We start from the raw sequence: 15,622 nt of genomic DNA, 5'->3' as shown, positions 1-15,622 counted from the left end.
TGCTCACAGTGTCAAGAATATTGTGCTTGGGGCTGGGGGAAATACAGAAATAATTAAGCCAAGATCTCTGCTGCTGACAGAACTTACAGTCGAGATGTTTGATACTTTAATCTCTATTAGAGAAGTTCTAATAATAGAATTTCAGACAGTGGGAGAGATAATTTGTGAGTAGGGGTGAGTCAGTATCTCCAAATGCTCCTCAAAACATGCTGGGCAGGTAATCCATTCTTTATACTGTGACCATCCCTGGACCATTCATCCTGGTGTGATGAAAAGAAGCATGAATTTGGAGTCAGATAGCTAATTTCAAGTCTAAGCTCTGCCACTTACTACCTATGTGACCTAGAATGAGTCACTTGACCTTCTGGTTCTTAGTCTATCTATCTGTAAAATGGATGGATGGGACTCAATAACTTCTAAAAAGCAGTCATAGAACTCCCTTCCTTCTCTAAATTTATGAGCCCTGTGATCTCCTTTGGGTTGTTTCCCAACTGTCTGATTCTTCCCAAAAGTCTCCTCTGCTACCACCACCCTATTCTGCCTCAGGTTGATGAAAAAAAGCTAGGCATGCCACCTTCAGGGCTACTTAAAACAGAATAGAATTGAGTCTACAGCTTTAAGGAGTGAAAGCCAGCTCTCATCTGTTCCTCAGAGCTACAGATTTTTTTTTACATCTTTGCTACTGCACTTTCTGTGGCCTCTCAGAGTACCCATTCCCCAAAACATAAGTGGGATAGAAAGACACTCATGTAATATGATCTAACAACCAACAAAAGGACTTTCATGTCTCCAGATGTCTCCCCATCTGGTCTGCCCTGGAGTCCAAAGTTCTTGGGTCATTTGGTGTGTGTGTGGGGGGGCAGGTTCCTATTCTATCAAGTTCTGCAGCCAGTTTTGTAGGAGCTCATGTATATTCTCTTGAAGAGAGGTCAAAGTGAATTAATACATCCGGGGAGAAGATTAATCCATGTTGATGATGATGATGATAGACATTTTTATAACATTTTCAGATTTACAAAGTACTTTAAACACAGTTTTCTCACGTGAGTATCATGACAATCCTGTGAGTTAGATATTATTATCTTCATTTTTCAGATGATAGAATTGAGGTTCAGTGAAGTCAAATGAGTTGCCCAGGATCACACAAGTAGTAAGCATCAGAGATAGGATTTGAATCCCTATCTTCCTGATACCAAGTCTAAAACTCTATCCACTAAAGCTAGATGGGTAAAACATTCCTCATAAAAGTATATGCTCCTCTAGGTCACAGGACCAATAAAATGGAGAACTAGATACTTTCTCTGACCCTCCGTTTCCAAGATCTAGGCTTTTCAAGGTTTCCCTGCTGGGTTGGGGACAACATCTGGACTGAATTCCTGGGCACTAAGGTCACCATGGCTTGAGTTCCCATGTCTAGGACTCAACTCCCTGCACCTAGAATTGAAAAGGACAAACTAAGCCAGAATTACCATTACTAGGTCCATATTCTAAGGAGACCAAAGAAAAAGGAAATAGACCCATATAAACAAAATTATTTATAGCAAGTCTTTTTGTGTTGACAGAATTAGAAATGAAGGGTATACTCATCAGTTGGGGAATGGCTGAACAAGTTATGCTATATGAATGTGATGGAATACAATCATGCTGTAAGAAATGATGGAGATGATTTCTGAAAAATCTGGAAAGACTTTTATGAATTGATACTAAGTGAAGTAAGCAGAACTAGGAGAACAATATACACAGTAATAGCAGTATTGTAATGATAATCAACCATGAAAGACTTAGTAACTCTGAAAAGTACTATGATACACCATACCTCCGAAGGACTTATGAAGAAAAATGCTAACCACCTGCAGGTACAGAACTGACAGACTCATATTGCAGACTGAAGCATATTTTTTCCTTTATTTTTCTTGCTTCCCCTCCTACCTCCCTCCTGGAACAGGGCTAATACAAAAATATTTTCCATGGCTTCATATGTTTAATGGACACCATATTTTTTTTGCATTCTTAATGGGTGATAGAGAAATGGAGGAAGGGAAAGAATTTGGAATGGAAAACAAATTTGTTAAAAAGAGGAAGGAAGGAAGGAAGGAAGGAAATAAGGTAGGAAGGAAGGAAGGAAGGAAGGAAGGAAGGAAGGAAGGAAGGAAGGAAGGAAGGAAGGAAGGAAATAAGGAAGGAAGGAAGGAAGGAAGGAAATAAGGTAGGAAGGAAGGAAGGAAGGAAGGAAATAAGGAAGGAAGGAAGAAGGACAGATAAACCAAGCAAGACCAAAATCCCAAACCCATTTCTTGAGGCAATTCGGAATGAGGAAAGGAGAAAATACTATTAGGTCCTACCTCAATTAGTACATGCTATGTGAATCATTGAGTGAATGAGTCCTAATGGAAGAGAGGGAGAGAGAAAAAGGGAGGGAGAGAGAGAGAGAGAGAGAGAGAGAGAGAGAGAGAGAGAGAGAGAGAGAGAGAGAGGAAGATTAAAGAACTGTCCCAATCAAATAAATTTAAAGATGTAGGCAGTTCTGTCTTTGCAGCTAATGAAAAAAGGCTACTCCCACTCATTTGGTAGGCAATAAATGTCCATACCGGGATAGAGGCATGACCCTGGCATCTCCCACTTGGGTGTCTCCATTTTAGGTGGCTTAGGCATGTCCCAAAGGCTATAGGCTTGTCACAAACGAGCCTATAGGAAAGATATTAATTACAGAAGGAAATATGACATCAGATCAGCCAAATGAATCTAGACATCTATGCATAAATACTGCAAAACAGAGGAAAAACAAATTAACACCTAATGAGGCAAAGGACCCCATAGATTCCCAAGAAAACATGGAATCACAGCAGAACGTTCCAGAATGCTTTAAAAGTGAGCTAAGATTGTGAAAGAATGTATAGCCTGCACAGCAGAAATAATTGGCAGAATAGAAAAACTTGAATACATAATGGCAAATCTTGCCGAAGAACCAAGTGAGTTTCTTGGTAACTTACCAAGAGTGAGTTTGGGAAAACTCAATCTGAAGAGTGAGATTGGGAATACAAATATGCAAAAATGAAGGATGATATGAAAGAAGAGAAGCAGAAAGCAATAACGTTAAAAGAAAACATGATCACCATACAAGCTAAACATATTGCTGCTGAAGACAAGATGACAACTTAATGATTATAGGTCTCTTAGAAGAATATGAGAAGTAAAAAAAAAATTGAACATGATAATGCAAGAAATAATACTGTCCAGAACTTCTGAACACAGGAAATAAAGTGCCAATCAAAACAATCCACAGATTGCCTCCAGGAAAAAAAAACCCTATACTGCAATCTCCAAAACATACAGTGGTTAAATTTAATAATTCCAACAACAAACAAGAAATTCTACTAGTAACCAGCAGAAAGACCTTCAAATATAAAGGAAGGAAATTCAAATAATACAAGACTATTCTGTACTCACCAGAAACAACAGGATGAAATGGAATAATAATGTTACAAAGAGCAAAAGAGCTCAAAATGTAACTCAAGATAACATAACCTACAAACCTGAGTCTAACCATTAAAAAAACTGCAGATATTTTATTTTTTAAAATACGTATTCAAAGTATTCATAGAAAGAAAACCAGGCTTTTTTCTTTTTTTCTTTTCTTTATTTATTTTTAGTTTTCAATATTTACTTCCACAAGATTGTGAGTTCCAAATTTTCACCCCATCTCACCCCTCTCCCCACCCCAAGATGACATGCATTCTGAATATCCCTTCCCTAGTCTGTCCTCTCTTCTATCTCTCCACCCTTCTCTTATCCCCTTCCCCTTCTATTTTCCTGTAGGGCAGGATAGACTTCTGTACCCCATTTCCTGTATTTCTTATTTCCCAGTAGCATGTGAAAACATTTTTTTAAACATATGTTTTTAAAACTTTAGGTTTCAAATTTTCTCCCTTCCTCCCTCCCCACCCACCCTCATTGAAAAGGCAAGCAACTCAATATAGGTTATACATGTGCAGTTATGCAAAACACTTCCATAGTAGACATGTTGTGAAAAACTAACTCTATTTCCCTTAATCCTATTCTGCCCTCCCATTTATTCTATTCTTTCTTTTGACCCTGTCCCTCCTCAGAAGTATTTACTTCTGATTATACCCTTTCCCAATCTGCCCTCCTCTCTATCATCCCCTGCTCTCTTGTCCCCTTCTCCCCCTATTTTCCTGTAGGGTAAGACAGATTTCCATACCCAATTGAATGTGTATGTTATTCCCTCCTTAAGCCAAATCCTATGAGAATAAGATTCACTCATTCCCTCTCACCTTCCCCTGTTTCCCCTCCACTGTAAGAGACTTTTCTTTTCTGTTTTTTTTTTGTGAGATAATTTACCCCATTCTACCTCTCCCTTTCTTCTTCTCCTGAGTATAATCCTCTCTCATCCCTTAATTTTATTCTCCAGATATGACCCCTTAATCTTCAACTCACCCTGGGCCCTCTATCTATCTATCTATCTATCATCTATACATATCATATAATTTTTTCCTCCAACTACCCTAATACTGACAAAGGTCTCATGAGTTATAAATATCATCTTTCCATGCAGGAATGTAAACAGTTCAACTTAATAAGTCTCTTATGATTTCTCTTTCCTGTTTACCTCTTCATGTTCCACTTGAGTCCTGTATTTGAAAGTCAAATTTTCTATTCAGCTCTGGTCTTTTCATCAAGAATGCTTGAAAGTCCTCTATTTCACTGAATGACCATTTTTTCCCCTGAAGGATTATACTCAGTTTTGCTGGGTAGGTGATTCTTGGTTGTAATCCTATCTCCTTTGCCCTCTGGAATATTATATTCCATGCCCTGCGGTCCTTTAATGTAGAAGCTGCTAAATCTTGTGTTATCCTGATTGTGTTTCCACAGTACTTGAATTGTTTCCTTCTGGCAGCTTGTAATATTTTCTCCTTGACCTGGGAACTCTGGAATTTGGCTATAATATTCCTAGGAGTTTTCCTTTGGGGATCTCTTTCAGGAGGAGATCTGTGGATTCTTTCAATTTCTATTTTGCCCTCTGGTTCTAATATATCAGGGCAGTTTTCCTTGATAATTTCTTGAAAGATGATGTCTAGGCTCTTTTTTTGATCATGGCTTTCAGATAGTCCAATAATTTTTAAATTCTCTCTCCTGGATCTATTTTCCAGGTCAGTTGTTTTTCCAATGAGATATTTCACATTGTTTTCTAATTTTTCATTCTTTTGGATTTGTTTACAGTGTCTTGATTTCTCATAAAGTCACTAGCTTCCAATTGCTCTATTCTAATTTTTAAGGAAGTATTTTCTTCAGTAATCTTTTGGACTTCCTTTTCCATTTGGCCAATTTTTCTTTTTAGGGCATTTTTCTCCTCATTGGCTTTTTGGACCTCTTTTGCCATTTGGGTTAGGCTATTTTTTAAGGTGTTATTTTCTTCAGTATTTTTTTGGGTCTCCTTTAGCAAGCTGTTGACTTGTTTTTCATGATTTTCTTGCATCACTCTCATTTCTCTTCCCAGTTTTTCCTCTACTTCCCTTACTTGCTTCTCAAAATCCCTTTTGAGCTCTTCCAAGGCCTGGGACTGATTCATATTTTTCTTGGAGGCTTTGGATGTAGGAGCTTTGACTTTGTTGTCTTCTTCTTGTTGTATATTTTGATCTTCTTTTTCACCAAAGTAAGATAATATAGTCTGCCTCTTTTTGCATTGCTTGCTCATGATCCTGGCCAATTACTTGAGTTTTAAACTCTTTGTTAAGGTAAGAGTCTGCTTCCAATGTGGAGAATGTACTGTCCCAAGCTTCGGGGGTTTGTACAGCTTTGAGAGATACTTGTAGGGTCCTGCAAATTTTCAGTTCTTCCAAGGGAAGAGGTGTTTATTCCTTTCCTGGCCTGTGACCACAAGCACTCCTTTCTGTCCTGTAACTGTGAGGAGGGTTTTCTCTCCACAGCCACTACGAGCTCCACAGCATCAGCACTCCTCACCCCAAGACCACCACCCAGAACTGTGACCCAGATCCAGACATGGGCAAAGCAAGAGATTCCTGCCTCAGTACTGGCAAAGAGATAGCTGCAATCCCTCTTTGATAAGCCACTGGATTCCCCCTCAGTCTATGGGCCAGATGCTCAGGAGGCAGCTGCACCCCCCCCCAGGGCCATGCTCTTGGGGAATGGAGCTGAGACCCCATGTTCCTCTCTCAGCACTACAGAAACAGACCTTTTCCACTAACCTTCTAAGTTGTCTTTGGTGTTTGTGGGTTGAGGAGTCTGGAAGCTACCACAGCTGCCTGCAATTCAGTCCTCTAAGGCCTGCTCCAGGTTCACTGTGGCCTGTGCTCCCGTGCTGTGCTGCTCTCCCAGCCTGGTGCAATATACTTTTCTGATCAATCTTCCAGGTTGTCTTGTGCTGGACATTTGTTTCACTCTGTCTTTTTGTGGGTTCTGCTGCATTGGAATTTGTTTAGAGCCATTTTTTATGAGTATTTGGAGGGTTTGGGACAGAGCTCAAGCAAGTCACTGCTTTCACTCCGCCATCTTGGCTCTGCCCCCCAGAAAACCAGACTTGAACTCATTTTTTTTTTTGCTTTGAAAACACTAGATAACAGATATCAAGAAAAGTTAAAAATATTATAGCCAAGGACAATGACAGCAAAATCACAACAGAGACCACTAAGAAATTTCTTTCCAAAAGTGCACAGGGGCAAAAGAGTGAAATCAGAAGACTAATAAAAACAATGGTAGAGAAATAGGCCTGAGCTCACAACATTCCTCCTAGAGGTGAATTAATGCTTTTGTGGAGTAAAGTACAGAATAGAAGGGTGCACAAATAGGGAAAGAGGGTGAAGAAGATGGGGAGTTATCCCAGTGAAGTCAAAAGATAACAGTGAAGGGAAAAATAACTCCCGTAGTGTGTCAGGAAGAAGAAAAACTACAGAAGAATCCATAAAGAGGCAAACAGTAGGATTGAAAGAGAGAGAAAGAAAAGGAGAAATCTTGTTCCAGTGGTGGGAGAGGGTACCAATGATGAATGTTCCCATGGGGAAAGTGAATATATATATATATATATATATATATATATATATATATATCTATAATGAGGAATGGGTATAATTTGCAGGGAGTTGGGCTTAAAGTGATCACTTAAGGGAAGAGGAATCAGAATTCCTGGGAGTGACTGACATTGAGAAGAATGGCAGGACATCATCAATTGGGGAATGGCTGAACAAGTTGTGGTATATGAATGTAATGGAATACTATTGTGCTATAAGAAATGATGAGCAGGCAGACTTCAGAAAAACCTCTAAAGACTTGTATGGACTGATGCTGAGTGAAGTGAGCAGAACCAGGAGAATGTTGTATACAGTAACAGCCATATTGTGTGATGCCTGATTTTGATAAACTTAGCCTTTCTCAGCAATGCAAGGATCTAAGACATCTCCAAAGATCTTATGATGGAAAATGCTATCCACATCCAAAGAAAGAACTATGGAGTTTGAATGTAGATTGAAGCATACTATTTGCTATTTTTTTCTTCTGTTTTGTTTTGTTTCCTCTTTCTGGTGGCTCCTCCTATTGGCCCTAATTCTTCCTTACAACATCACTAATGTGAAAATATGTTTAATGGGAATGTATATGTATAGCCTATATCACATTGCACAGCATCTTGGGGAGGGACAGGGGAAGGGAGAGGGAGAAAAATTTAAACTCAAAAGCTTGTGGAAGTAATTGTTGATAAATCAAAATAAATTAATTAAAAAAAAAAGAATGGCAAGGCATGGATGACCATTGGTAGGACAAATGTTAATAATGAACTGCATAATCAAGAATGTATGAAAATTCTCAACATGTCGCAATATTCTTCCTACCACCTGAAGGAATTCATATTTGTAAGAGTTAAATACAATAGAAGGGGCACACGGGCAAGATCTATAAGGCATAAATATAGAAACTGTTTAGAAGAGAGAACCCCAAATAGTTAAGTTAGAAGCTATAATTCCATGAAAAATACAAAGACTAAAGGAGAGCTAAGTAAGTATAAGGTATATGAGTAAAAAAAATACCAAGTCTATGATAGAAATGGAAGAGAAAAAAATGATGACAATGAGGGATTCTCTTTAGAAAAGGGTGCAAAATTTAAATGTCAAAATAATTAATAGACAAAACAAGCTGAAGATTGGGAAAGGAAGAAGGATTTTACTTGACTATTTAGCTAAGGGGAAAAGAGAGTGGATGAGTTAAATAATTAGAAAAAAAAGGAAGGGTGCAAAAGAACCAATAAATGAAACTCTAAAACCAAGGAAAGGGGTAACAATCAGGAAGATGGAGGGAGCTTGAGGTTAAGGCAAAGAAAGCTGACGGAAATAGAGCTTTCTTAAAGCAGATCAAGCTGAAATAACCAAAAGGACTGTATTTATAGAGAAAGAAAGGGAAAATCTAAATGAGAAAAAAGTGGAAACAAATGGAGGGAAATATAAGCCTAACTCATAATTTTAAATGTGGCAGCCAGGTGGAGCAGTGGATAGAGCTCTGGGCCTGGACTCAGGAACACCCGAGTTCATATCAGGCTTGAGACACTTACTACATGTGGGACCTTCCCAAGACACCCAAATTCTTACAGCTTTATTTTTCTCAACTGTGACACTGTAAAATGTAAAAATAGCACCTACCTCCCAGGATTATTGTAAGGCTCAAATGAGATACTTGTAAGGTGCTTAGCAGTGTCTGGTATGTACTAGGTACTACATAACTGCTAGGTAATTATTATCATTGTCATCATCATCATTAAATGTGAATGGGCTATGCACCCAATAAAATGAAAAAGCAGCAGAACAGCTAAGAAAAAACCTCACAATCTGTTGCTTACAAGAAACACATCTAAAAAACAAAGACATACACAGAACAAAAATGAGAGGATGGAAATGGTTTTTGTTTTTTTTTTTACTTTGAATTAGGTGACTATAAAAAAATGAAGAGATGTAATTCTGCTATTGGGCAAAGAAAAAAATATTCACAACATAAAAAGGGATAAACAAGGACACTATATTATGATGAAAGGAATGGTAGGCAATAAAACATATCAATTTTAAATTTATATGCTTCAAATGCCTTAGCATCTAAATTCATAAAGGAAAAATTAACTGAATCACAAGAAGGCATAGGCAGTAATGCAATAGTGGCAGGAGATTTCAGTGTCCCTCTCTCAGTTTTGTATAACTATAACTGATAAAGAAACAAAAGGGAAAATATAGAATTGAACATATCACTGGAGAAACTAGAGCTGAAAGATTTATGGGACTTCTAAATGGGACTGCCAAAGAATATACATATTTCTCAGCACCACATAAATTTTTCCAAAAATTGACTGTGCCTTAGGGCAAAAGAGATGTTACAAATAAATGTAAAAAAGGCAGAAGTAGTAAACACATCCTTTATGAACCATAACACAGTAAAAATAGCAATCAAGTCAGGGAGCACAAATAATCCTAAATAATGAGCGAGTCAAAGAACACATCATAGAAACAATAATTATGTGAAAGAAAACAATAATGATGAAACAAAGTACCAAAATTTCTGGGATGCAGCTAAAGCAATCTTCAGGGGAAAATTAACATCACTACAAACATATATTAAAAAATAATAAATTTAATATTCATTTTAAAAGCCAAAAAATAAATCTAAAATAAGCACAAAAGAGGAGATATTAAAAATTAGAGGAAAAATAGATAAACAGGAAACCAAAACTATAGGAATGATGAACAAAACTAAAATCTGTTTCTTCAAAAAGATTTAATAAGGTTGACAAACTTTTAGCCAATCTGATTAAAAAGAATACGGCAAAAAATCAATTTAAAATGTCAAATGAATAAAGTGAAATCACAACAAAACCAGAATAAAAGAATTAGAACCTACTATGTACAATTGTATGCTAACAAAATTAAGAACATGCACATACACAAATACACACGCACACACACACACACACACACACACACACACACGAGTAATAGCTTTAAAAGTATAAAATGCCCAGACTAATGAAAGGCAAAGTAGAAATCTCAAATAATCCAACCTCAGAAAAAAAAATATACGACTAGGTGTAAAGGAACTTGTTCACTCATTTAGTTCTGTCTGACTCTTTGTGACCCCATGGACCAAACTGTGTGGGGTTTTCTTAGCAAAGATACTAGAGTGATTTGCCATGTCCTTCTTCAATAGATTAAGGCAAACAGAGGTTAAGTGATTTGCCAGGGTCACACAGCTGACAAGTGGCTGAGGCTAGATTTGAACTCAGATCTTCTTGACTCCAGTTCCAGCACTCTATCTGCTGAGCCACCTAGCTGAATAACAATTCAAAAAATGCTAAAATCTTATCAACAGATTTGGAAGGATTCATGTGAGAAATCATTCATGGTGACCAAGTTTGATTTATAACAGGGACGCAATACCTCAATATGAGAAAAACAATCAACACAATTGATCATATTAAAAACATACACTGATGGGATCTCAGTATGGAAGACTTCAATATGATAGGACTTCAATAGGCTAAATGGTCCTAATGCAAATAAGAACATATAAGCAAAACAGACACTGTTAACTCTACGTCAGGAAGATAAGACTTGCAGCTTTTTCTTTGGATAGACTCTCGACCTGCTACAGGGGCCTTAAGTCATCATTCTTCTGCTGCTCTGGATAGTTAATGTTAGATCCTGTCACCAATTTGTGGTTCTAGTAAGGAAGCTCTCCCTTACCAAGTTTCATTCAAGCCTATGACCCTGAGAATTTTTTCACCACGCCTGAGTTATTAATGAATGCCCCCTCCTGTATCTGGCATCAATTACATTTTCTCAATCAAGCCCATTCTTAGAGCACATAACTTTGCCACCTGAGCTCTGACTTGGAGTATGTTCCCTTCCCAACACATTTCCCTCACTCTTAGGCTGGGGTGAAGTATGTCAGGACAAGTTTATATCACCATAATGTGTGTCTATGCTTTTGGTTTTCCTACTTGCTGCATTGCACAATAATAAAGCTCATGGTTTTATCATCTTCCTGAATACCAATATTCTAGGAATTCCCAAACCCAAGTATTTGCTTTCACCTAAGACATGAAGCTGAGTAAAAAGCACATGTAAAACTATTTGATTATCTCAACAGATATGGAAAAGCTTTTGACAAAGTATAGCACTTATTCATACCAAAAACTCTACAAAGTATAGGCATAAAGGAAATTTTTTAAAAATCATAAAAAGTGTCTGTCTAAAATCAAAAGCAAGCATTATATGTAATGAGGATAAACCAGAATTTTCCTTAATAAATATAGGAATAAAACAAAAGAAAGGGAGGAAATGAGCATTTACATAGTGCCTACTATGTGCCAGGCTCTGTGCTAAACACTTTATAAACATTTTCTTATTTAGTCCCCCTAATAATCCTGTAAGGTAGGTGCTATTATTATACATACTAATATAGCACCTATCTCCCAGTTCATTTATAGTTGAGCAAACTGAAGCAAACAGAAGTTAAGTGATTTGCCTAGTGTCACATAACTAGTAAGTATCTGAAGCCAAATTTGAGCTCAGAGCCTCCTGACTTCAGACCTAGCCCTCTATCCAGCCAGCTGACTCTAAGCAAAGATGCCCACTCTCCCCACTATTACTTGATATAGCTCTGGAAATGCTAGCCATACCAATAAGTCAAGAGAAAGAAATTAAAGGCTTAAAGACAGGTCAAGAAGAGCTAAAACTACACCTATTTTCTGATATGATGGTTTACTTAGGAAACCCTAGGGAATCAGTAAAGATGCTAATTGAGATGATAAACAGCTCTAGCAAAGTCATAAGCCATGAAACAAATCTTCAAAATCAACAATATTTCTATATAATGATAACAAAATTCAAAAGGCATTAATTAATACAAAGTATTCTTTTCCATATAACTAAAAATGCATGAAATATCTGGGAATCAATCTGTCAAAGCACACAAAATACTTGTATAGATCGTATTTTTTAAGGAATACTTGTAAAAAGTGTTCCTTAAAGGAATAAAAAATGTAAATAATTGGGGGAATATTCAGTGTTCATGGCTGGGCCATACCAATATAATAAAAATGATAACACTGCCAAAGTTAATTTACAGTATTAAGGATATGCCCATCAAATTATCAAAAGGATACCTTATGGCACTTGATAAAATAATAACAAAATTAATTCTTAAAAAGATCTAGGATATGAAGAGAAATAATGAAAAGAAATTGGATTGAAAAGGGATAACACTTCCAGACCTCAAATTCTGTTATAAAGCAACAATCATCAAAACCTTCTAGTATTGGTTAATGTATAGCGAGGTAGATCAATGAGACAGACCAGATAAGGGGGAATAAAAAACAATGGAACTGAATAATCTAGAGTTTGATAAACTGAAAAATAGAAATTACTTTTTAAAAACTCACTGTTTGATAAAAACTGCTGAGAAAAATGAAAAACAGACCGACAGAAATTGGGCTTAGATCAACACTTGACACCATATTCCACAATACATTCTAAATGGATGTGACCTTAAATGTTAAAATGTAACCTTAATATCAATGATCTTAGCATAAAAATTTAGAAGAGAAGCAGATCACATAGCTCTCACAGTCTTGGGTAGCAGATGTATTCTTAACTAAATGAGGGATAGAGGAAAATAGCAAAAAGGAAAGAGACAACTCTAGCTTTTGTACAAACAAAATTAATGCACCTAGAATAAGAAAGGAAGGGTCAGAATTAGGGTTAGGTTTTCTGTCCCATTCTTTTTTTAAATCAGATTGGCTAAAGTTTGATCAAATTTATTAGTCATTTCAGAGAACCAGTATATGTATATATGTATGTGTGTGTATATATATATATATATATATATATATATACACACACACACATATATACATGTATATACATATATGTGCATATACATACACACATGTGTATGTATATACACACATACCTCTTATCTATTGGCTTTGAGAGAGATACACATTGTATTTTACTATCCTTTTATATATATATATGTATATTTATAAATCCATGTCCATGTACATGTGCATATACATATGTATGTATATATACATACATACAACGCACACATATATGTGTATAAAATGTGTATATATGAAACTAAAAGCTATTCCCCCATAGATAAGAGGTCAAAGAATGTGAATAAGCAGTTCTCAAAAGAATTGCAAAATATTAACAAGCACAAGAAAGAATACTCTAAATCACTTGTAATGAAAGAAATGCAAATCAGAATAAGCCTGAGATTTTCCCTGATAAATTAGCAAAGATGACAAAGATGGGAATAGTCAAAGGTGGAAGAGTTGTGGAAAGTTAGGTATACTAGTGTATTTTTGGTGAAGCTTTGAATCAGTACAACCACTTTGTAAAGCATGTTGGAAGTATGCAAATAAAGTGACTAAAATGTCTGCACCCTTAGACCCAGACATTCTATTACTAGGCATACAGACCAAGCAGGTATAAAAAGAAGACAGCAGCTTTTTTTTTTTTTGTGACAGCAAAGAACTGGAAACAAAGCTGATGGCCACAGATTGGGGAATGGCTAAGCAAAGTATGATTCATGAATGTAATGGAACCTTATTGTACCGTAAAAAAATTACATATGTGATGATGAATACAGAAAAGCATTTGAAAGATCACGTGAACTGAAGCAGAGTGAAGCAAGCAAAGCCAAGAAAAGAAAATATTCAGTGACTACAACAATGTAAATAGGAAGAACAACCGCAAAAACAGAAAAGTCAGGAATGAATATTGCAAAATTATAAAGAACAAGTGTGAACTGAGTGGAGAGATATGAGAAGACACCTCCACTCCACCCCTCTTCAGAGGTTGGAGGTCCATATATATTCTACTGTATACATATTTTCAGACGTTTTGGTATATTGATCAGTTTTGTTGTTTTTTCTCTTCTTTTTCTTCTTTGTCTTTAAAAATACTACTTGTTACATAGATGGTTCTCTGGAGGGAGAATGATCCTGGGAGAAATTGTGGTGATCAAAAAAAACATAAAAGACATTAACAGAAACTTGTATAAAAAAGATGAAAAAAAACCCTTGTAAATTCTTTGAGGACAAGAAGTGTTCAACTTTTATCTTTGTAATCTCAGCAACTTGCCCGGCATATAGTAGGTGCTTAATAGTTGCTTGTAAATGAATTGATTGAAAAATATTTCCTAAAAGGAGAGTATATTAATCTGTATTATTATAGAACCTTCCCTCCTCCCTGCCATTCATTCAGACCTCAAGGACACTGGCTCTTCCCAAGTATCCTCTTTTTTTTTTTTTTGGTGAGGCGATTGGGGTTAAGTGACTGGCCCAGAGTCACACAGCTAGTGAGTGTTATGTGTCTGAGGCAGGATTTGAACTCAGGTCCTCCTGACTCTAAGGCCAGTGCTCTATTGACTGTACCACCTAGCTGCCCCTCAGGTATCCTCTTTTCCCATAAGAAGTCTCTTGGAGGTTCTCCCAAAATGTCAATTCAACTAAGTGATACAAGACCATATCCATTCCTCATCAATTGAAGTTACTGCATGGGATGGCCCTAGGATCCAGGGCTTATACCCAATCTTCTCAGCTTTCCTGGTCTTGCCACTCTTTACACTCCCAGAAATGCCAACACAGCCCCTTCCCTGACCCAGGACTTCCCAATTTTCCACATAACACAGGACCACAAAATGTTCTTCCAGATTCTGTCCAACCACATGGATCAGTCCCTCATATTTGGTTCTGCCCTTCTTCATTAGCCCACTTGGATTCTTCTGCACACATTCAATAACTATCTCCACCAGCCTGCTATAGATCAGATCTCTCCACCGCAGTCCAATCATGATCACTGGCATTAAAAGTATACACTGATGCCCTTTTATAGTTCAGGGTTTAGCTTACCATTATCAGCAGTTTGTAGTCCTTTCTACCTTCCCCAGAATAGCTGTCTGCCTTTTAAGCATAGCCCTCAGAATGAGCTCTCCTAGGGCTCAGTTTCAGCTTTGCTGATTACTGAAATATTCAGAGGTCCCTACTTTCCTGTGACCTTGGGTCCTAATATCATGAGTTAATCCATTCAAAGTTTAATGCATATCAGCCATTAACAGCCTAAGCATCCACTGAAGTCTTCTTATGATGCTTCATCATGGCACAGAGGTGACATTTACAGTCTATGCCAGTGGAGAGAAAGTCTTGTTAGGTCTTTCCAAGTTAGAAAGACTTTATAGCAGACAGCTAGGTGGTATACTGACTAACATGCTGAACTTGGTGTCAAGAAAAAAATATGGGATCAAATCCCGCTTGTCATGATTACTAGCTATATGATCCTGGGCAAGTCACTCAACCTTTCCCTGACTCAGTTTTCCCATTTACAAAATGTGAAGAATAATAGCACCTACCTCCCAGGGCTATTGTAAAGTAGCTGTAAGTGTAAATGTAAAATGCTTTATAGACCTTAAAGCACTTTCTAAATGTTAGCTTTCATTATTAACACCAACTTGGTGAAAGATGGCAGATATCACCTGAGGGTCAGGCAAGCTATGTGCAGAAAAGCACATCACCAGTGGGTTGGACTGGGGTGATAGATTTACTTGGCCA

Source organism: Phascolarctos cinereus, unplaced genomic scaffold (genome assembly GCF_003287225.1).
Source record: "Phascolarctos cinereus isolate Bilbo 61053 unplaced genomic scaffold, phaCin_HiC Scaffold_4;HRSCAF=312, whole genome shotgun sequence".
Taxonomy (NCBI): Eukaryota; Metazoa; Chordata; class Mammalia; order Diprotodontia; family Phascolarctidae; genus Phascolarctos; species Phascolarctos cinereus.
This window is presented reverse-complemented; position numbering follows the sequence as displayed.